Here is an 8,289-nt window from a genome sequence, read left to right on the forward strand (position 1 = left end):
AACAACAAAAGTGAAGCTGAACATCTCCCATGTCCTGCACAGTTATCAGATCTGAATATTATTGAGCCACTTTGGGATGTTTTGAAGAAGCAAGTCAGGAAAGGTTTCCCTCCACCTGCATCTCGTAATGACCTGGCCACTATTCTGCAAGAAGTATGGCTCAAAAACCCTCTGGCCACTGTCCTGGACTTGTATCTGTCATTCCCAAGATAAATTGATGTTGTATTGGCCGCAGATACTAATGAAGTATTGTGCTCTAAAACTAGGCTTTTCAGTTTCCTTGTCCAACCCTTGTAGTTCAATGCAATTTTGTGTGACTTATTTTTTGCGAATGTTCGTTGGAACAATCAGGGGCGGATTGGGACAGCATTTTTACCCGGGAAAAGTTATTGAAGGTCAGGCCAAAGTGAATAGCGGGGGAGGGGAGCCATGACATTTCTGCAAAGTGTAGGTTGTTTATGAAATATATTTCTGCCTATTTCCGCCTAAATTTTGTTTATTTAATTCATTTTCAAAACATATGCTGGATAAGTTGGTGGTTCGTTCCGCTGTGGCGACCCCAGATTTATTAAAGGACTAAGCCGAAAAGAAAATGAATGAATGAATGAATAGTTGAGGGGTCACCAACTCTGTTCCTGGAGAGCTACCTTCCTGCACGATTCAGCTCCAACCCTGATCAAACACACCTGAACCAATTAATAGCATCTGAAGCATAATTACAGACAGGTGTGTTTGGTCAGGGTTGCAACTAAAATCTGCAGGAAGGTAGCTTTCCAGGAACATGGTTGGTGACCCCTGATCGTCTTTATTGAATCACTCACTCAACCAGTTAGCTGATTTGTTATGGAACAGAAGTTAAGATTGTCCCTTTTTCATCTATTGTGATGTACATCTAATTAAAATGGTTTCTAAAATAAGAAAAAATGGCAGTGGATAATTTTATTTTTTGGGACCCTATTGGACCGTTGGAAGACCCACGGCACCTGCCTTGGCTTGCAAGTAGCCGTGCATTTATACTTCTGCATTAGTTTGTGTTGATCAGCAATAGCACTTCCGAATTGATAGCTGGCAGTGGTATTCTTCGCTGGTGTTTTTTTTTTAACGCTACCTTAATGTACAAGTAGCTAAAACTCGCTCATTCTGAGGTGGGAACTGGCGGATGTGCAACAACTTTAATCACAAGGTAAACCCAAAATAAAACTCCTTCATAGGACTCAACACTTTCCGCCCACACTTGTCAACTCTACCAAGTTGACCAATCACAGAACTTGCGCTATGCATCATTGCGACGTGTTGTTACATTTTTTTGAGAGATGTGTGTCGCCGTCAGCCACGGCAAGGAATATGCGACCACGCGAAGGCTGCGTCGGAGCATACGTGTGCACTTGAAGCAGAAGTACAATCAGCCTTAAGCCGCAGGAAAATGAATGAATAAAAATTGTATCATATTGGTGTGAGAAGAACCGTCCTGATAGCCCCGTCTTAAAGGCATTCTATGTGACCAGAAATGAAGAGGGAGGTTATGGTTTTTGATTAAAGACTATGAGGGCAAAATTAATTTTTACAAAATAATGAATTGCAGATACACTGTTTTTAACAAGCACTAGTACGAAGAGTAAATTTTGATTTCTGATTTTAGTTAATTTAATACAAATTCAGGATCAAAACACCGCTTTTCCTATTTCGACTTAAATTTCTCATTTGACTGATCAAACATTGCAACTGCCAGTATATGTAGAGTCTAAAAATGTACATTTTTCAGTATTAACTAGGTTAATTGCGAACTTAGCTGCTGCATGAAAGCTTAAAGGAATCACAAGGACAAGCTGACATTTATAGCTCAAAAATCGTTTAGTCTGCATGCTTGGATAGATTGTGTATGGCAGAAACATCTGAAGGCATGCCTGCAGAAAATCATGCTGGCCTGACAGATCTTTTGACTCGTTATTCACTGGCTCATGTCTGAAATGAATGACTTCTGCCGTCTCTCGTGGGTGTGCTAAATGCCATCTCCTGGCAGACTCCATCACAGGAGTCCTTATAATGTCCCTGAATGAACGCTTTCAGTTTCAGCAGCTTCACATCCCACATCAACAACATTTACAGAACGTTACGGCTGACTCTTTAAGAATGAAGATAGCTCTGTTTCTGGGTGTTTTGTTCAACTCGAGAATCATTTAAACAATTTCAGTTCATTTGGAGTGAAATTATGTGCTATTTTGCAGCTTGCAGATATTAAAAAGAATAAAAATACATTCTAAACACTTTCCATCATTATACAAAATCAGTGCCTTTTGCTTCTCTGAGAAATAGATAAGACAGGAAATTTCTACAATAAGTCAATTTTGAAATATAATACATATTCTTTCATTAATATTCAAATTAAAGTAACTCAAATGTTATTTTAAATAAATAAAATAATGATACTGTATTTATGCTAATACGATTAAGGTTTTTGTCCTGCCCTTTGCTCGTAACAGCTATTTATTTTACTAAATAAAATCAATATCTACAGGTAATATCAAATTAAATAGTGCAACATTTGCTTGTCACCAAGCCCTGTATTTATTAGCAATTAGAAATTTTGATATCATGTTACTGTCAGCCCCATTTAACTTTTCCAATGTTTTTTTTTTTTTTTTGGTGTTGATATGAGTGTAACATGCATTACCTAAATAGTGGTTGTTCAACCACTCAAGAATTGTAATACGTGTGGTTTATACTGTAACTTTAGCCATTCTGTTCATAGCTCTTTCAGAAAATCATCTTAAATGTATTATTATGTATATTTATTATAATATAAAATGCTGCTCATACTGTATATGGGAAAAAGCATGTCATATATACACTCATCGGCCATAATCCTTTGTAGCATAGATTCAACAAAGTACTGAAAATATTCCTCAGAGATTTTGGTCCATATTGACATGATGGCGTCATGCAGTTCTGGTGTTCTGCACCAGTTCTGGTGACTGTGGAGGCCATTTGAGTACAGTGAACTCATTGTCATGTTCAAGAAACCAGCCTGAGATGATTCATGCTTTATTATATGGCGTGTTTTCCTGCTGTAATTAGCCATCAGAAGATGGGTACACTGTGGCCATAAAGGGATGGACATGGTCAGCAACAATACTCAGGTAGGCTGTGGCATTGATAGGATGCTCAATACACAACCACCACCAGCATGATCTGTTTATACAATGCAGAATGGATCCATGCTTTCATGTTGTTTACATCTACTATCTGAATGTTGCAGCAGAAATCGAGACTCATCAGACCAGGCAGTATTTTTCCAATCTTCTATTGTCCAATTTTGCTGAGCCTGTGCGAATTGTAGCCTTAGTTTCCTGTTCTTAGCTGACAGGAGTGACACCCGGTGTGGTCTTCTGCTGCTGTAGCCCATCCGCCTCAAGGTTGGACGTGATGTGCGTTCAGAGATGCTCTTCTGCATACCTCAGTTTAATGTGTGGTTATTTGAATTATTGTTGCCTTTCTATCAGCTGGAAATAGTCTGGCCATTCTCCTCTGACCTCTGGCATCAACAAGGCATTTGTGCACAGAACTGCCACTCACTGGATATTTTCTTTTTTGGACCATTCTCTTTAAACCCTAGGAATGTTTGTGCTTGAAAATCCCAGTAGATCAACAGTTTCTGAAATACTCAGACCAGCTCGTCTGGCACCAACTACTATGCCACGTTCAAAGTCACATTTCTTCCCCATTCTGATGCTCGGTTTAAACTGCAGCAGATCGTCTTGACCATGACTACATACCTAAATTCATTGAGTTGCTGCCATATGATTGGCTGATTAGAAATTTACGTTAATGAGCAGTTGGACAGGTGTACTTAATAAGGTGGCCGGTGAGTGTATATATAATGCACAACATAAATGAGTACACCCTTTTTGGAAATTAAAATTTTTAGCCATTTCTCAGTGAATGTAGACAATACATCGGTGCATTTAGACACCAGTTTTATTAAAGCTTCTTTACAAGAGTGTGGTCACCTAATAAGAGGAAACTATGTTTAAATAAATTCAAATATGTATATTTATATATAAATTAGGGTTCTCTTGATTTTCCCTCTTTATTAAAATTGTACTTAATATTCATTCATTCTTTACACCTAATTATTTATTTTTTTTTTGCACCTGACTTATGTTATTTTGTTAGATTAGTCGCATTTTTTGTGTTGGTATAATGACTATGCACAAACATGTTATATTTTTGTACCCCACAGAAAGTATTCATTTTATTTATGCTGGACACTGAATAGTAGGCTAGGCTAATGTTTGTGTCAGTTACGGAAAAGACAAAAATGTCAAAACATGAGGTAGAAATAATCATAAAATGGAATGCACACAACACTTTTAAAGGTGCCCCTATATACTTTTAAAATGTTAAACAATAATTGTTATCCATAATCGCAAACCGACAATTTTTCCACCCTACGTGGCTTTAAGATTAAGATAGGTCCTTCACAACATGTATGTCACATGCGTTGATGTGAATTACCTTGCGCGTGAACTGAAGCGGTGATTCAGCGCGTCTCTGAGTGGGAGTGAGAGAGAAGACCAGAATATTTCAATGGCTCAGAAAAGTAGCGCGTGGGCGCTCGAGCGAGTGTTGCAGCGGGCAGATCGCGCATCTGGGACGTGTGTGTGTGTGTGTTTATGTAAAGGGGTGATAGGAACCTTGAACTCCTCACCGCTAGCTGTGTTGAGTGGTAGTGTGCGTGGGCGGCAGTATCCGAGTCATTATGTCTGCGTGTGTGTGTGTGGTCTCAAGCATCGCAAATCCACGGGCAATTTATTGATTTATGCGCGACTGTCTGATTTCACAGCTGATGCATACATATGTATTATCACGAGGAAAACAGTGTAAAGGGAGAGAACAATAAGTAATTAATCTGAACATTTGCACATTTCTCAGGATTCGTTTGCCTTGAGGTATGAAGGAAACAACATTTCAGAAGCTACAAACTTGAGCAACTAGATTTAATTCTTTGACTGGCGATTTGTGAAGGAAGGATTCTTTCGAGTCAGATTTGTTTCAGTAAATTGGGTCAAAATAACACTGCACAGGTAGCACAGAGAGACACCTCTGAGATGTCATTTAGGCTTCATACAAACTGTTTAAAGCTGCTTAGAGGTGGCATAAATGCATTAACACTGCAATTACACTCACAGTTAATGCAAATTTCTAATCAGCCAATCACATGGCATCAGAATGGGGAAGAAAGGTGATTTAAGTGACTTTGAAAGTGGCATGGTTGTTATTGCCCGACGGGCTGGTCTGAGTATTTCAGAAACTGCTGATCTACCAGGATTTTTGTGCACAACCATCTCTAGGGTTTACAGAGAATGGTCCGAAAAGAGAAAATATCCAATGAGCTGCAGTTCTGTGGGCGCAAATGCCTTGTTGATGCCAGAGGAGAATGGCCAGACTGGTTCCAGCTGATAGAAAGACAACAGTAACTCAAATAACCACTCGTTACAACCTATGTACAGTATGCAGAAGAGCATCTCTGAATGCACAACACACCCAACCTTGAGGCAGATGAGCTACAGCAGCAAAAGACCACAACCGGTGCCCCTCCTGTCAGCTAAGAAAAGGAAACTGAGGCTACAATTTGCACAGGCTCACCGAAATTGGACAATAGAAGATTGTAAAAAAAAAAAAAAAACGTTGCCTAGTCTGATGAGTCTCGATTTCTGCTGTAATATTCGGATGGTAGGGTCAGAATTTGGCATCAACAACATGAAATCATGAATCCATCCTACCTTGTATCAACGGTTCAGGATGGTGGTGGTGGTGTAGGGGATATTTTTGGCACACTTTGGGCCTATTTGTACCAATTGAGCATCGTGTCAACGCCACAGCCTACCTGAGTATTGTTGAGTATATATGGATCTAAAACTAGATTAATTTTTTAGCATAAGTATGAATTTGATTTGTTGCATATTTAGGAATTTTTTGACCTGTAATTTAACTATAAAACATGAAGCATTCAGAACCAACAGAACCGATTCATAAAAAATGTAGCATGAAAAATGTCTCCCATGGCCCTAATTTACCAGAAGTGCTCCACTTTTCTGCCAACCTCACATCTCGCGTTTGGGTTAAAATTATCCACGGCAGATCAGCAGTGCTGTAACACCTTTATGACCTTGTATGCAAATCTCAGGCAGTGGCAGCGTGCGAGGAATGCCCTGCACTTCACATGACCTTATTATCCCGTTATGAGTGTGTGGCTGCATCCAAAACTGTAAATGTGGGTCAGAAATGAACTGATGATGTCACAAAGGAGTAGGCTGCCATGTAAATCCCACCGTTTTGCTTCATTTAAACTTACAATTCACTGTATAACTTTAAAATGAATTTCTATACCAATAATTGAGTAATATTTGCAAAAAATATTACCCTATGTGCTCAGCATATACAAGCACACCCCCACAAATCTATCTTTTAAATTCATATTTTTAATAGCAAGCTAATATTACATTTGTGCATATACATTAGTCAGTACTGAAGCCAAATCTGGAGCTTATCTAACAAGATAACTTATGATAACAGTCCAAAAACTGTAAGATTTAGTTGAAATTTTGTAGGTTGTAATTTATTTTTGCGATATTTTGCTTGAATTTAATTGTATTATCTTTCAATTTCTAAATATGTTTGGTGACTAAAATATTATTGTAATAAATATATCTGTTTAATAAATCTGTCTTGTTTAAATGCACCAAAATATATTGCCTATATTCACTGAGAAATGGATAAAGATATTCATTTTCAAAATGTGGTGTACTCAATTATGCTGAGCACTGAATAACAATAAATATTACCTTGTAAATAAATCCCCCTGTGACAACTAGCCATAGGGCTAATTTAAAGGTAGAGTTCACCCAAAAATAAAAATTGTCTGTTTATTAATATATTAGCGACACAATGGCTAGCACTGTTGCCTCACAGAAAGGAGGTTTGGTTCTAGGCCTTCATATACAGATTTCTCTTTACTCAGGCCTTTTGAGATAAAGGTATCACTTTTTTCTTCAGTAAACATAAGAAGATTTTTAGTGGAAATGGTGGTCCTTGGTGTTTCATAAAATATAAGTCAATTGCTACTTGCATAGTAAACAAAAAAATATGGATAATATAAAATACAAGAAAAACAAAAAAATCTATTAAAAAGCAAATGAAATTATCTACAACGTTGTTACTTTTAATCCACAGTCCAGTTAAACAAATCTATGATGGTTTGAATCTAGTTTAAAATAATAGGTTGTATAATTAATAATTATTGATTTAATTTTCCTATTTAATTTAATATTTTCAGAAACCAATGCATCTAATTATCTTTGTTCCTCAGAAATAATAATATATATTTTTTTCTGTAGCCATTTAAGTAACCCCACCTTGATAACTGGAGTAAAAGGTATGACAACTGGCCCACAGACCTCTTGGAGTGTCTTACTCTGAAATCCTTATAAACCCTTTTCACATTTCCGGGTTTCTTAGTAGCGGAAGACTAGAGCGCAGTGAATCAAAGAGTACAACATATCATTTTTTTACAATCCTATTTGCTGAAATAATAAAGGTAAAACTTCACAATGGTGTTATCAAAACGTTCAGAAAAAGAGGGGAAAAATAGTGTGAGACCGATGACAGCAGCCAGAGGAAAGAATAACATCAAATTTACTCTCAGTCCCATATGCGCGGCATTACAAACACCTCGCAAGCAGTAATTCTTTTTTGTAATTTGAAGCAAAGATGATACATTTATAAATGCATATAAATATTCATATGTTTTTTTTTAATCAAAATAATAAAAACTTTCAGGGATTTTAAATATTTATGACCGTTACATGCCTCATAACAGTCTTGGAAAAGGGTCCATTAAGTTTTAAAATTTGAATCTAATATGGCATAGTTTATGTAAAACCTCAAAACGCATTAAGTGCCAAATTCTTTTGCAGAAACACAATAATGATCAGTCGCATTCAGTGTAATAGTAATCATTTACCCTGCAACAGACCTGAATATCATCTTTAAAAGTGTTATGACCAAATAAGAATGATGGCTGCAAACTGACTGAACTCTTAAGCACATAAAATATGATTCATAGACGTGATTCAGAGGTCTCTAAGGCATACTTGCTTAAAACTGTCACTGTAACAGATTGAGGCTGAAATTTCACAGGGACATGGCTGGACCCAACTAATATCCCAGACTTCTGCATTAGAATGTGTGAAAAGTTGTGTTTGATCATTAAGAGCACTTCAATTATGA

Source organism: Danio aesculapii, chromosome 6 (assembly GCF_903798145.1).
Source record: "Danio aesculapii chromosome 6, fDanAes4.1, whole genome shotgun sequence".
In the NCBI taxonomy this organism is placed as follows: Eukaryota; Metazoa; Chordata; class Actinopteri; order Cypriniformes; family Danionidae; genus Danio; species Danio aesculapii.